Raw genomic sequence first — 16610 nt, 5'->3', positions numbered from 1 at the left:
GAGTGGTGGCAGAGGGGTGTCGTTTTGCTTTGGAAGCAGATGTGATGTCAGGATGTTCTCACATCACTCATGGCGTGGGGATGTGATCGGTCACTTAGCCACGCGGCCTGCCCCTTGCCAGCCTGCAGCATGCCACCCTTCCTAGCCTTCTCGGTCCACCTCTCCCGGACCTCTTCCATCTCCCAGGCCCTTCCTTCCTTCCTAAAATTCTTGAATGGTTTTGCTGCCACGACCTTCTCTGTAAGTGTTAGTTCCCTTTTGTCTCTGGGTATTCTCCCCCAGTGTGCTTATCAAAACCCATCTTGTCAGTGACCACTTAGAAACTGATGAAGCTCAACCACAAGTGAGCCCAGGGCTCTTTTCTGAACTCCCCAGACCTGTTTTCCCAACTTCATAGTATGCATTCATCCTATGGTTCCACAGGCATTGCAATCTCAATGAGATCAAAATTTAATTATCATCCCTTCTACATACACACACACACACATGGTTTTATATTCTCTTCTGAATTCTCTGTCACCACAAATCAGAAACCATAGAGTCATCACTGTTCCTTCGTACCTCGATAAATCTCCTAAGGCTTTTCTCAGCCTTCTTCCTCCCTCCATTCTCACTGCTGGTTCTGGACTTCAGAAACCGTAGTTGATCCCCTGCCTCCAAATTCATCCTCTGATGTTGTCTCCAGAGTGATCTTTTTGATGCAGATTTGATTATGTTTTTCTTCTGCTTTAAAACCTTCTGCAATGGTCTCTAAAACTTGCTGTTACAGTACTGCTGTCATTAAATTTGTGAACATCTCCTCCAGTAAATGTATATTTGTTATAAATAATATATACATTATTACACTAATATATTAGATATTGTAAACACACAAAGGTAGGAATTAAAAGGACGTAATAAAAGTTTTAAAAATAATTTTATATTCATTACTGGTACAAAAAACCATCAATAAATACTCAGATTTTAAAATTTTAGGCTTTTTTTCCCTCTCAATCAATAATAATTTTAGTGAAAGGAATGCGATTGCATATGCTTCCATATTTTAAAAAATCTATTTCCACTTTGATACAGTAATTTTAAGGTCTCTAAGTTCAATTTATTTATGTAATTATTTTTTAAGTTGTCATCATTAAAAAAGTTAATTTATAAGTACATGTAGATCCAAATGGGAGACATGCAGTGTTCGCTACTTATTCATTTTTAATCCACCAGCTGCACAAAAGTTTGGTTGAAATCTGCCAGTAAATTCCAATCTAGTGTAGGATTCTGAATGGTTAAGAGCAGACCTTCAAGAGTTAAATTGCCTAGGTTAGAATCCCATTTTGGCTATGTACTAGGTTGGATAATTTGCTTAATCTCTCTGTGTCTCAGTTTTTACATCTATGAGATGAGGTTATAATAATAGTCTCACCATCAGGGATAGTGTTGAAGATTGAATGATTAACACACATAAGCACTGAGAACAGTGCCTGACCCATAATATATAGTAAGCCCTCAGTAAATGGGAGCTATCATTTTCTTCTTTAATGTTAATTAATTCTTAAAAAAAGACTGGGAACATGCTGCGTTTTCCTATTTTTGGTAGACCTTTAAAAACTAAAACTCTGTGTTTTGTGCATTTTAAGACCTTAGAAAATTCTGTGTTTACATTTTTAGAGAGTATAGATAGGAGAGGTATTATGGATATGACATTATTTGGGCAAAAAAAAATGGCAATGGAAATATTTTCAAACTTCTATTTTCAAAACGCACATGTTTCTTTCAGAAACCTTTCTCACTGTGACAACGCTGTCTTTACTAGGGCTCGTGTATGGTTTGTGCAGTTTGAACAAGTGGAGGTGTCAGATTCACCAGTTTCTTGTGTTCACTTGTGCTTGCATTATTGGTGTTATTATCTGTCTGTGGTTACTTTAAGGCACTTGTGCATTTTGTGGGGGTCAGTTTGGTTAAATTATAATGATAACATCATCCATCCACTTACCGAGGCGCATGTAAACTGTAACACCCTGCAGTCCTCGGAATGACACAAGGAATGAGGGCACCTTGTGACCACGAAACTCCCAGTCTTCCTTCAGAGACCTCTTTTATCTTGTGTGACCAGCTGGCACCTGGACTGAGAGAGGGTGCCGATGGCAATCCATCCATGAAATGTTAGTAAAATTTGGTTTTCCTCCCTCTCTCCTTCCCTTCCACCCTCCTTTCACCCTCCTTTCCTGGAAGTCTGGTGCACCTGCTGAGGGCACCATGCCGGTCCACCCGTCTGCTTTTGTACTCACTGCCGCTCTGTCTAGAAACCTCTCCTCTCCGATCCCCACATGCTCCGCCTCACCTCATTCCTGTGCACAGGTCTATACATTTTATATGGTGACGGAGTGTAGATATTTTGGATCCTCTTGTTTTCACTTAAAAGTATATCCAACTATTTTGTTTCTTCATGGTCTTCAGTGTGACAAACCTGGGTGGTTTCCTAATTTTATTGTTTTGACATGCCATTATTAATTAAACCATTCACCATCCCTCTAACAATCGATATTCAGATATTTTCAGTTACTTATTGTTATTTAGAGTTCTGTAACGAACAGAAGTGTGCGTGTTAGTTTTTGTTTTAGGCAAATTATTTCCTAAGATATTTGCATTAGAGTGGAGTGACTAACTCTTACTGCAATAGAGCATTAATGCTTTCCTAAATTACGAAAGTATTAAATACAGTGCCACTAACAATGAATGCCCAGCATTTTCACTACAACATTGAAGCTATGAAGGCTAGAATTTTTCATTTGTTTTGATATATGTAAAATGATAACTAAGGGCTACTTAATATACATTTTTGGTTACCAGTGTGAATGAAATTTTCCCCATGTTGTTTTTTTTTTCTTCCTGCTGAGGAAGATTTACCCTGAGCTAGCATCCATGCCAGTCTTCCTCTGTTTTTTCAGTATGTGGGCCGCCAGCACAGCATGGCCGCTAACAGAGTGGTGTAAATTCACACCCAGAAACTGAACCCGGGCCACCAAAGCAGAGCGTGCTGAACTTAACCACTAGGCCACTGGAGCTGGCCCCGCATGTTTTTATTTATGTATATTTTTTTCTCCTTTGAGACTGGAGTTTACATTTTTTTCCTTAAAAGCATAAACACTTAAAGTTGTATTTTAAATAGTATACAGTAATCACTTATTTTATCCAATATGGAGTTTCTATAATAAAAAGGTACCTATAATAATATTCTACCCATTTGTTGGATGAGGAAACTTGAGGATTAGACAGGTTGAGTAACTTGACCAAGATCATATAGCCAAAAAGTTATGGACCTGGAATATTAAAGCCCAGGCTGATCTCTTCCAAATTTTCCACTCTTAGTCATCGTGCTCTGCTCCCTTTGGTAGAAATAATATATAATCTTTATTGTAAAATTACTAAATACAGGTAAGCAAAAAGGAAAATAAAACCACATTCATCTGAAATTCCCCCATGCAGAGACACCCCCTGTCAGCGTGTTGGAGTGTGATAGCATATCTCAGAGAGGGGCGGAAGACCCATCACAGGCTCGGGGAGTGGGAGAGGTTTTGAAAAAACACATGTACACCTCTCCCTTCATCCCCCTGCATCCCTCTTTAGTTAAAGATGTGACTGGTGGTAGACTTCTGCAGGGTCAATGATGAAGAGGAAGAAGAAAGTGTTGAAAACCATGGATGGTTATCTTTCCTGACTTTTTACCTTATGTATATGTATCTGTACAAAAATCAATTAATATATCATGAATGTCCTTCTGTCTCATTAACCATTGGTAATCACCCCTGCTTAATTGAGTGATTGGCCTGCTGAATTTTCTATCTAATGGATGTACCTCAGTGTAGCTATTGTTATACACATTTAGATTGTTTCCATTTTTTCTTATTGTAAGTAATGTTGTGAAAATCATATACAGAAATCTTTGCTCATTTGTCCAGTTTTTTACTTTAGCTCAATTAGTATTGAATGCTGGGTTAATGGCTGTTACATTTTTAGGGCTATTGATAACCATCGCTAGTTGCCAATTTACCCTTGAAAAAACCGTGTACCAATTTAACCCCTGTTAAAATGAGAAAGAGAGGGAAAGAAAGAGAACATACAATGTCCTGATGAGGTAAAAAGGATAAGAAAAGGTCGAGTGTTAGGCTTGGTCACCATGGTTTGAAAAAAAGTGGGGTTGCCTTTTACTGAGATAAAACCTTTCAGGATAGAGGTGGGCTGCATTCTGTCCCTTGTGTTTTTTTTTTCTTATCAGTGATTAGGGGTGTGAAGCATTAAATGTTTCATCCTGTATCCTTTTTTAGAATTGCAGTGGATTCTCTTGAGATTTAGAAAATTTATAGGTCATTGTGTCTTTCTGAATATGGAAGCTGAAAATCAAATAGTCAGGTATTTTAACTGCTGTTTTCCTAAAGGAATATATCGTACTCTAGTTTAAATAAGTCTATAAAACTCCAAGGTCTTATGCTTGTTGACAGGATTTTTAACAGGTGGTAGCTGGGTAGGACCTATGTTAAATAGAAAACCCTCAGCTTTCGGTATAACTCTTGGGCATTTCTTTATTATAAGATGGTCTTGTATTGTTTTGAATGGCCTGCTATGTTTTGAAGCCCATTTATATATATTCAATTCCTTATAATTCAGTAGTGTAATTCTTAGGAAATAAGTCGGTGAGCCCACCAATCCATTTCTTTCTAAAACACACATGTTGCAGAGATCATGGTCTTGGTTTGACAATGAAAATACATCTATTCCATGGGGGCAATTGAAGAGGAAGAGTCCTTACTGTTCCTGCTGGGTCAGCAATGATAGGGTTCATAATGGGCCAACCCACTTTCCAGAGCTGTGATGACCTCACTGGGTATGTTGGTTCCCAGAGTTCTACTGACATGATAAAGTGTTGTATACCAGTGGGCTGAAGTCATTGTTTTTGTTCAAACAATCGCTATACAAATTTCACATTAGTTCAGAATGCTTTTTCAGAATGCTTGTGGGATGGAAGTGGTTTAACTTCATATTTTTTGAGTGATATTTGCAATAACACATTAGTTAATGATATAGGTGGAATGATTTGATTCTACAGGATTTCTTGCGTATGGGGGCCAGAATTTTAGGGGTAGTACACTTGTTTCTCCTACATTTTCAATAGGGATAGAACGTATTTCAGAACACTTGTAAAATATTTTTCCATCTGAGGACATGACTGACTATAGTCAGCAATATCTGATTTCTACCAAACTACCCCTATGCTTCAAAAAGTGTGCAAATAATTGGCACATCTACTCTAAAGTTCTTGCTTCAAATTTAATTGAAATCCACTGTTTAAATATATTGTTAGGTAAATTTTACATCATAGTCTGTAATATTTTTCACATAAAGTTTTAATATGTTGTTATGTAAAATTTTCACTGTAGTCCATGATATCATAAAAAATGAAGTTTGAAGTATTTGCCACAAAGAAAAATTGGTGTGCTATGAAGTTGAGCCATGTCCATTCCCTCACCCCCACCCCCAGCATACTGCCCCACAACACATACAATTGTGCATATGTTTGTTTATTTTTGCTGAGGAAGATTCGCTCTGAGCTAACATTTGTTGCCAATCTTCCTCTATTTTGTATGTGGGTCACCACCACAGCATGGCTGCCGATGAGAGGTGTAGGTCTGCGCCCAGGAACCTAACCCGGACCGCCGAAGCAGAGCGTGCTGGACTTAACCACTAGGCTGTGGGGCCAGCCCCTATGTTTATTTTTATATAAAACTTTATCACAGACTTTAATCATTACCATCAATTCAGTCAAAACTTTCAAAGAATAACAACTTTTGAATTCCAAAATTGCTTTGAATCTTTGAATTAGAATCTTTCTGTGGGAAATAAAAAATAATTTGCCAGTATTGGCAAAGAAAGCTATGCATGAAAACTTCAGAATTAAAGAAAAAAAAAGACAAGCCATTACGAAACACTTCAAATATGATTGTGAAGCAACATGTTAATATAAAAACATGTGCGCCTTGTTTGATGTATATGTTAGTAGACATTGCAAATACTAAAATTTTGGAACCTTGAAGGAAATTTGACTGTATTGAATTGATTTTGGAATGGGAAATGGGTTCGCTGAGGACTTCAGGGCATCAGAGATTATCTGATTATTCGTTCAGCTAGTATTTACAGCATGGTGCTTGGTAATGTGGGAACACACAAAACACTGTACACTAAACCCTTTTAAAGCATAAGGGATAAATCCCAAGTCCTTCGTCCATCCTCAGATTTGCAGATATACTATAACATGTAATTTCGTCAACTCTTTAATCAGAGCCATCACTCTCTTGTACTGCCTAACCTGATCTTTACTTCTATCACTAGCCCCAGCCATTAGCTTTTTTTCTGACGATCCCACAAAGAATTTTTAAGTCTGTTCATCAGAGTTACTGGATCAGCAGAAAACAAAGCTGTGTTGGAATACAGATGTTTATGGTTGGCTGGGCTCCATGTAACTAGCCAAACAGCCCAAGCTTGTAATTTGAATTTGCTTCAGCTAAGCCAGCACTACTTGCCAGGGACTTTGAACCTAAAATTTGAAAATGCCAAGGATCTATTTGAAAGAATCTGTTCTTTGATAACAAAGTCTTCTTGAGGAGACAAATCATAATTTTAGAATATTTAAACAGTGAAAATCAATATGTGATTAAATGCCATAATAATGAATGGGTTGAAATAGTAAACGCTATTGGCCATGAGAGAAGGGGAAGACTATGTAGGGACGTAATATGAAAAGCTTCATTATTTGAGCCAGACTTGAGAACTGGCTACAAATATAGTTTTGATCATGGTTAGGCATCAACCTGATTTATTTGATTGTAACTTCTATAAATCCTATTTCCAGTCAAGGGGAGCCAGAATTTTGGACCCAGGTCTATTTGGCTCTGAAGTTTGTGATGTAAACCTTCATCTTATCTGGTTACCCCTACAACTTTATGAACTCAACACTCTTATCAGGTTCTCCCTTCCTTCAAGGTCCAACTCAGTGATGGCCTCTCTCTCAAGTCTTTTTAGATCCCCTAGTCAGAGTCCCATAGCACTTTGAACCTTTAATGTCCAGCTTGAGTTTAGTCTTTTGTTGACATGTTTCCCCTGCTGGATTGTGAGGATCTGGTTCTCCCAGGAAATACAAATTATATCCCCCAATATTTTTTTTTTTGGTGAGGCAGATTAGCCCTGAGCTAACGTCTGTTGCCAATCCTCCTCTTTTTGCTGAGGAAGATTGGCCCTAGGCTAACATCCGTGCCCATCTTCCTCTACTTTATATGTGGGTTGCCACCTCAGCATGGTTTGATAAGTGGTGCGTATGTCTGTACCCGGGATCCGAACCTGCAAACCCCGGGCCACCAAAGAGGAGCATGCGAACTTAACCACTATGCCGCCGGGCCAGCCCCTGTATCCCCCAATATTTAACACAGAGATTTGGCCTGTGCGCTGGATGTGATGTTGGTAGTAGAAGAGAAAATAGAGGAGTATAGAATGAGGATGGCCTCAGACGCAGGAATAGATACGATGTGCTGAAGAAAACACAGGCCACCTGGTTGCATGAACGACCAAAATAGAAAGAAATACAATTAGAAAAGTAGATAAGGAGTAAGACGAGGAGCGTCTTAAATATCAAACTCAAGGATTTGGATTTTACTCTGCAGACAGTGAAAACCGGTTGCAGACTAACCTGACTAAAAAGATGGTTAAGACCATCTCTATCTAAATGTGAAATGAGTGATAAGTAATTTAGCAGTATGTTTTCCCCTTATTTTATTTGCATCATATAAACCTATCTTTCAGTACAAAAGAGCACTGGGTCACATTTAGGTGACACATTTCCTCCAGACATCCTGGAGAACTTCAGGAAGTGGTGGGGATGATTCAGCTGGGGGACGACCTCCTGAACTATGTGACGTTGGTGCCTGGATAGAGCTCTTCTTGCCAGGCTGTGAAGACAGTCTTTCCATAACTTCTGTTGGTGCTTGCTAGACCTTTCCCAGATGGAAACTTGGCAGAGGATAAGCCTAGAGGGGAGCAGATTTGGAAGATTTAGGTTCCTCTGGGTAGATTTCATCCTGAAAGCTTTCTGAAGAGGCTAACTGCCAGGAGAGGCCTTACTTCCCAAGAGAATGATAGCCATTGGTCAGTTAGTTTGATTCTTTGATTACTTGTGGTAAAAAATAAAGAATAGTATGGGCTTTTATATTCCTAATACTCGAAGGTTAGCTCTGCTATTAGAATCAGAAGGGTCTTAAAAGTTTATGCAAGTCCATTTATATTATTTTAGGTCTCTTATCCTAAACCACCAGAGGTGTGTATTACTGTCTTTACTAACATTTCTAACAAACACTTTGAGATTTCCTTTTATTATCTATAACTTTTATAAAATTAAAATTATGATCAATATAGCACAGAGATTAATAATACCAGCTCTGGACCCTGGTTGCCTAGGTTCTGATCCTGATTTTCCACCTAACAGCAATGAGACCTTGCCGAGTTATTTAATCCCTCTGCCTCAGTTTTCCTCGTCTGTGAGACGGGGATGATCATTTACTTCCTTCACGTGGTTTTTGTCAGAATTAAATGGACCAATTCGTTGTTCATATATTGAAAGTAAAGCCCTTAGAATAAAGCCTGGTATATAAGTTCCCAATAACTATTATCTGTTATTGTATGGTAAATGAGAAAATTAAAACAGCTGAGGTTTAAGTGACTTAGGTGGTTATCCAGCAGGATGACTACACCAGGATGAGTGTTTCTTATGTCAAGATTTAGTCCACTGAGGTAGCTGTTTCCTAGACTGGAGGTCAGCAAACGTTTCCTGAAAGGGCCAGATCAGATAATAAATATTTTATACTTTGCGGGTCTTATGGTTTCTGTTGTAACTGCTCAACTCTGTCATTGTGTCTTGCAAAAGCAGCCATAGACAGTATGTACATGAATGGGCATGGCTGTGTTCCAATAAAACTTTATTTACAAAAGCAGGTGGCAGGCTGTATTTGGCCCGCGTACAGATCCTGCTTTAGACTTTTAAGTCATACCTGAATGGAGACTTTGGATTCCATTAAGTTTTAAAGTATGAAATATGGCATTGTTATAATAAACAGTAACTTTTCTTCCTGATGGTTATGTCTAACATGTTACTCTCAATTATGATGGTCATGCTTTAGAATATCAGAGAGATTTAGAAAAGCAATAATAATGTGTTTTCCATCTCAAAGGGATATACAGAAGTCACTTATTTAATGGTTTGGAGGGTTTTCTTGGAATTTGAAATCTGAGATTTGGACAGGAAGTTAAGGGTTTGTTTTATTAAGTGGACACAAATACAGACTGTTTCTTGTTTTTGGTTTTTTTTTGTAATCTTTGTATAGGAAAGGTTTGTGATTCAAACAAAAGTTATTTGTAATTATGCTTGTCATCACACTAAGGATTTTTCTGCTAGGAATGTTGTTGGCATGAGTTTTGATTTTTTTAATATCTTACTTTTCAGTTTAATAATATGTTCTTGTTTTTAAATTAAACTTCTCAGCGAGCCTTTTGGTGAGTGGCTGAGTGTGTTGGTTAGTTCATATTTATAGCTACGTCTGTTTCTGAGGAAATGACTAAAGTCTCTTGCATTCGATCAAAGCTGTATAACAAAGGACATCTTTGACTGACTTAAACGAGGCTCGTGATGGAGACTCAAAAAATCTATGGTTCATGTTTATAAATGTTTTTATGTATTCAGTCCTGGTTGGGCCAAATAATCAGAGTTCTGTGCTGAGGGAGGGATCGAATATACTCAGGGCCTCTTAGTTACCGTGAATTCCTCTGGAGCAAGTTGAGGCAACACTTTCTTATAATTCTCTTTAATTTTTTTTTTTTTTAATTTTACATGTTGTTTTGAATTGGGTCTTACATAATATAGGTATATTTTTCTCTTCTCTTTATTCTACTGATTTTCTCCTTCCTCATTCCTATCTGAGAGGCCCTGACATATGTGAAGTATCTGAACCTTGCACATGTAATTACTAGTGAGGAGGCTGATGGGGATTGGGACAGGGCCTGGAGACGTGACTGGCGCACAGAAACCACTGTGTCTTGCTCCCTGCTGGAGCCCCCTGTTCCCCTGCCTCTGGACTGTCCACAGGCTCTCCCCACCTTAGTCTCATCCCCTCACTGTTGGTTCAGTCCTCGTGGCGATGTAGGTGTCCTTCCTTCTGCTGTTTGTTCCAGGGTGGGAGACGAAGGCACTGTGTAGGAAGAGAAGACCTGGCTCCTGCCTGCTCAGACCCAGGCTGACCTGTGCTCTGGGAGCCAGGCCGGAACTCTCATTTTCCCATAAAGGCCTTGTTAGAGGTGGCAGTTGGATTTTGGTGTGATGATTATTGTTCTGGATCAGCGATGTTATGAACTCACTGGATTTTCTGCACTAGCTTTTAATGTAATCATCATTTAGTTTCAACCCTTTTATAAGCAGCTCAAGGAATTACTTCTCCTACTAAATCTTGGATAAAGGATAGAACAGATAAAGGTGAAATTGTTCTGCCTACTGTCACACATTCACTCACTCCTGCCTCTGTTCTCAGAAACACGTATGGGGTAGGGTTCTTAGACACTCATTTTGAAAGCTGCTGATTAATGTAACTGTTTACTTTGGAGCATATGCTAGTCTTAAAATTGGGCTTGCCTATGTATGTGTCATTAATTGCTTCAAATTTACCTGGATTGGTGTGTATATATGGGTCATATATGAAGCCATCTTTAGGGGAGGCTGAATAGATAGATGCTTACCTGAGTTGAGAAATTCCTTCAAGGCAACCACTATCCCCAATTCATGCCTGAAATTCCATTGTCAGTAATACATTTTATTTCAGTGTTAAGCACCTGCCTCTTTTGAAGCTCTTTTTTAAATGAAAATGTCCTCAGGAAGGATATCCATTAAGTTGTTGGAACTGTAGAGCTGATCCTGTTGCTTCCCTACTTAATTAAGCATCTGGGGTCACTGACTCCTCAAAAGGGCAGATAGAAGAAGGAAGCAGCTACACTCCTACTTCATAATTTTGTCTAGGCCTGGCCCCAACTGCATATACGTTTGAAAAACATATGTGAGGTAATATGTCTATTTAACTTGGAAGTACTTTGCTTTCTCATTTGGATGGAGGTAGTTATGAGGTATTTGAAGAGTGAGCCCCTCAAAGGAACTTATACGATTCCTAAATATTCCTTCACTACCAAAATATTTTTTATTACTGTAGTGGTAAGGATATATATGCCCATATATATAGTACTGGGATTTTTTCCTGAGTATAGGTTATTTAAAAGAGATATGGGAATCAATCAATTGCGAGTCTAAAGAGCAGTGTGTATATTTCCCTTATTGTTTGCATATTGTTCTTGTTGGACAACAAAATAATTAATTTTCTTTTTTTTTTTTAACCTTAATTAAATATTGTAAAACTGTGGTTCATTCATTTACCCAACAAACATTCTTAAAGTACCTAACGTGTACTAACCAGTTATTTTGTGCTATAAAAGTTAATGATGGTGGTTTTGTTCTGCAACTCAGGCTTCAAGGAATATATGAGGTTCTCCAGTAACTGAGGAAGTAAGGAAGAAAGAGGGGGAGGGATTGCTGGGTGGAGGGAGGGAGGAAGAGGGAGGAGGAGGAAGGACTGAGGGAGGGAAGGATAGATGGAAGGAAGTCAGTCAGTTAAACCCATTGGTCCTTAACACATTTTCTTCTTTTTAATTACACACATGTTATCTAGTTTGATGTTCTTTGCTTATACAATAATTTGCCATCTATAGGTTTTTTTTTTTCTGGTGTGCTATAATTTGAAATTAGTTTTACTTTATCTTTTTTGTATTTGTTTCTTTTCAGTATAAAAGAACTTTATGGATCAGTTTACTACTAAGTACATGCAAGATTTGAAGAGCTGAAGAAAACATCAGTATTAAACTTGTTTTCTTTAAATGTAAGTAAACTTACCTCTCACCGTTGTTCATTTCTGACATCTTTAAAGCCTGCAATTACCTTTCTGTATACTCAGTGTGTAAATTTTTTCCCGTTAGTAAAGTTACCTGACTATGTCAGTCTACTCATTAAGTCAATGAGAATTTATGACCTACCCCCCTCTTTAAAATTTTTTAATTCTAAAAGTAATGTGACTAATATGGGTGACTGTAGAATTTAGACATGTTGGGGCAGTCAATGAGCAAACCTTTAAACCTTTATTTGGCACCAAGAAAAAAAACACAGAACTGGTAGCACATAAAAAGCACTGCTGTTTTCCCAAATCCTTTATTGCTCTTTATCCCACAGACCATTTCAGTGCCCCGTCTAAGCCGGTGAGAATTGTTGGTCGACCCATTAGTGACCACATAGGCTTAGAAAACTGACATGTTTTCATATAATCTTATTCCTTTCCTCCCTGTTTCTCTTGCTCAGTAATAATAATAATACTTAACTGTTTATTGAGTCTCTACTAAGTGACAAGCACTTGACTAATTCAATTCATTCAACATTCATTCAGGGAACACTTTTTCTGAGTGTTGGCCAGGTGCTCTGACAGTATTACCTTATATTACCCTCATGGCAACCTTGCAAAGTAGGAGTTACTATTTCAGTGATCTAGAGGAGGATACTGAGGTTCAGCGAGAGATAAGGAGCATGCAGACAATCACACAACTGGTAAGTGGCAGAACGTAGTGTGTGAACACAGTGCTGACTGACTTTTTCTGATTTGCCGTTTCCTAAATAGCATTCAAATGCTTTTCGTATAAGTCAGAAGGAGAAGGTCAAATACTGTATGATTTCCTTCATTAAGTAGTAGATAATAACAACAATAAACAAACACATAGAGACAGAGATTGGGTTGGTGGTTACCAGAGGGGAAGAGGGGAGGGAGGAGGGCGAAAGGGATAATTTGGCACGTGTGTGTGGTGAAGGGTTGTAATTAGTATTTGGGTGGTGAACATGATGTAATCTATGCAGAAATAGAAGTATAATGATGTACACCTGAAATTTATGCAATGTTATAAACCAATGTTACTGCAATAAACAAAAAAATCTAAAAAATAAATGAATAAATTAAAATAAATGCTCCCCTGGGCTGGCCCTGTGGCTTAGCGGTTAAGTGCGCGCGCTCCGCTGCTGGCGGCCCGGGTTCGGATCCCAGGCACGCACCGACGCACCGCTTCTCCGGCCATGCTGAGGCCGTGTCCCACATACAGCAACTAGTAGGTTGTGCAGCTATGACATACAACTATCTACTGGGGCTTTGGGGGAAAAAAGGAGGAGGATTGGCAATAGATGTTAGCTCAGAGCCGGTCTTCCTCAGCAAAAAGAGGAGGATTAGCATGGATGTTAGCTCAGGGCTGATCTTCCTGACAAAAAAAAAAAAAAAAAACTTGAGTTATTAAATGCTCTTCCTGTCACAGCTGTCGGTAGGAGACCGGAACTTTCTGGGTTGTATTCTTAATAGGAATGTGATCCTAATTCTTCTAAATCTTGGCCGTAGTCACAACAAGGCAGGAAGTTAGAGAAACATCCTTCCGCATTTAAGAGGTGGCTTTGGTACCTGGGTGGGGCCTTAAGAGATCTAATGTCCAGTCCCAGCCCTTCCATGGATTTCCTTTGTGTCCTTGAGATATTTAACCTTCACAGGAAACAGTTACTTTTATGCCAACTAAGGGGAGCAGACCAGATGTTCTCCAGGGCTCTTTCAGTCAGCTTTTTATTGAAGTGTCCTATAGAGAGGAAAGTATACACGTTATAAGTGGATGGCTTGATGGAATGATTGTCACAAAGTAGATCCTCCTGTCTAACAGCGTGCAGATTAATAGAAAATTACCAGCACCCCAGAATGCTCCTCCCCTAATGTTCCCAGGAGCAACCAATTTCCTGATTTCCAATACCTTTGATTAGTTTTACCTATTTTAAAAATTTATGTAAAATAGAATCATACAGTATATATTCTTTTGTGTCTGGCTTATTTTGCTTATGTTTGTGAAATTCATCTATGTTATTGCATATAGTTTATTTTTTCATTCTCCTTGTTCTCATGGTATTCACTTGTTTATCTCTTTTATGGTTGCTGGACATTTAGGTAGTTTCCAGTTTGGATGCATTACAAGTAGTGCTCCAGTGAATAATTTTGTGTGTATCTTTTGGTGATTGTATTTTATTTGTTCAGGGACTGCTCGGTAATTTAGGTTCAGCATCTCTGTGGAATGATGTTGAAGTAAAGGTCTTTGAAAGCAGACAAGTTGATTTTAGGTAGCCAGGTGATTTGTCTGCTTCAGCACTGTGTTCCAAGCACGCTGCTCAGGAACAGATGAAGACGTTCTCATACATTACTCTTGGGAGTGTGGCCAGGTGGAAGCCCTCTCTGATATGTATGGGATGGGGTAAGGCTTGCATCCCTGGCAGGGAAGGACTTTGACTGGGTTCAGAATGGGATTACAGAGAGGAAGAGAAAATACATCCAGAAGAGAGATGTGTCTGGGCTCCCCCGGAAATGGTTAGGATATGTCACCAGCCAGATCAAGAGCCTGGAAAAGCGACAATCCAGAGGAGGAATCAGCTTATGAGACCTGAAGAGTCTCAGGGAGATGACTAGAGAAATAAAAACTGCTCTGAGCAGACAGACTGGATCTCAGAGGAGCTCTCACAGTGTTTTCTGCACAAATTTATTAAGTCTGACTTTTGTTTTAAGGAAGTTTTGAAAAACCAGTCCCTAAAATATGAATCCGGAGCCAAGAATGATCTTAATCAATAAAATTACTGAACTAGGAAAAAATGTGTTTTTCAAACAAATACAAGATGTGAGCATGTGGGCTTTGCTGTGAGACTGTTCTGCATTCAGATCACAGGTCCACCACCACCTTTTCCCGTGATCCTTCTGGGTCAGTTTCATCGTCTGTAAAATGGGGATTAATATGCCCACCTTATAGGTTTGCTGTGACAACTTACTATAGTAGTGTCAGCCATGTGCTTCTGGGTGCATAGCACTGGCACTAAAAATAATAGCCATGGGGCCAGCCTCGTGGCTTAGCGGTTAAGTGCACACGCTCCGCTACTGGCGGCCCAGGTTCGGATCCCGGGCGCACACCGACACGCCGCTTGTCCGGCCATGCTGAGGCGGCATCCCACATACAGCAACTAGAAGGATGTGCAACTATGACATACAACTATCTACTGGGGCTTTGGGGAGAAAAAGGGAAAAAAAGGAGGAGGATTGGCAATAGATGTTAGCTCAGGGCCAGTCTTCCTCAGCAAAAAGAGGAGGATTAGCATGGATGTTAGCTCAGGGCTGATCTTCCTCACAAAAAAAAAAAAAAAAAGAAAGAAAGAAATAGCCATTCTTCTTCTTCTTATTTTTCTGATTTTATTATTACTGGTATTACCTGTTTGACTCTGTTGCTTTATAGGAGTTTTCAGATCATTTTTTAAAAATATGAGACTGGTTTCTTTTTTAAGTATGGTGAACACTAACAAAAATATTTTCCTACTTGCCTCACCTTAAACTGAAACTCAGAGGAAGGATGAAGAGAAGCATTTGTCTGCGACACGTCCCTCCCCAGCGTGATTCAATGATGACACTCTTGGTTGTTGGAACTACTTTGCTTGGTTAGTTCAAGAAGAGGCCAGTGGAGCTGAGATTAGCAGGAAAGTTGGGTCATTTTGCACAAAGGAAAATCATCATTTTATGTGTTACACTCTCCACTTCTGCCAGGCATTTTGCAAACCAGTGTCCTTATTTACCAGGGGCCTCTGGTGAGAGGCTATGGCGGTGCTTCACTACAGACCACAGCCAGTAGAGGGTATACATTCCTACTGGTGTGGCCGGTGACATCTTTCCACATGTCAGTGAGTTCTGAACTAGCTCTTGGGGCATATGGTATAGATTAAGCTTGATTTTGCCCTCGGTGAGATTAAGATCTGACAAATGAATAATCTAGTGTTCTAGAAAGGAAACTTTTAGTGTGATTTGAATCAAAGAGAACATTTGACCTGAGACTCTGAAATTCTGCTTCTGACTTCTCTACTAACTAGCTGTGGAACATCAGGTTTGTCATTTATCCTGGGCCTCAGTTTCCGTATCTGTAAAATCAAGAAGTTAGTTTAGTTTGGGACTTGGAGGCAGAAGAGGATTCTCTGAATCCTCTAAATATAAAACCTAGTTTGGGGCATATTTGTATTTTTCTAGCTGCTAGATTCTTTCATAGATTCCTCCCAAGTCAAAAGTTCTTATGACAGCGGATTTTGGTACTTATGATAGTGGGGGAAGGAGAAGTTTTAAGATACGACCTAAGTTCACAAAAATAGTTAATGTCTACAGCAGATTAAAACCCAAATGACCAGACTGTTGTGACTGGTTTAAGGCTATGAGAGTATGTATAAATTCGTTTTGACACCTACATTTACTCTAACCAGCTCTAATACACTTGCTCTGTTCATTAAAGGGTGTGTATATTTATGTTTAAACTACATAAATATTCAAGACATTGTGTTGAAATATATGACATTGCTGGATTATGAAAGCTGCATTTGGCCTTATCTCATGTCTCTGTTTAAATTCTCAGTT

At 39.0% G+C, this 16610-nt stretch overlaps 1 protein-coding gene across 5 annotated transcripts in view; it reads left to right on the top strand.

Moving 5' to 3' along the window:
• Positions 1 to 16610, top strand: part of PPFIBP1 (PPFIB scaffold protein 1) — a 166780-nt gene that overhangs the window by 40383 nt on the left and 109787 nt on the right. For all 5 annotated transcript variants that reach the window (XM_087442636.1, XM_087442633.1, XM_087442635.1 and 2 more), the window contains one exon: positions 11903 to 11996. The gene's annotated coding sequence lies outside the window, so the exon portion shown is untranslated. The remainder of the gene's footprint in view (positions 1 to 11902; positions 11997 to 16610) is intronic.

Source organism: Ceratotherium simum, chromosome 17 (assembly GCF_057802395.1).
Source record: "Ceratotherium simum simum isolate JZ-2026a chromosome 17, ASM5780239v1, whole genome shotgun sequence".
In the NCBI taxonomy this organism is placed as follows: Eukaryota; Metazoa; Chordata; class Mammalia; order Perissodactyla; family Rhinocerotidae; genus Ceratotherium; species Ceratotherium simum.
This window is presented reverse-complemented; position numbering and strand designations above follow the sequence as displayed.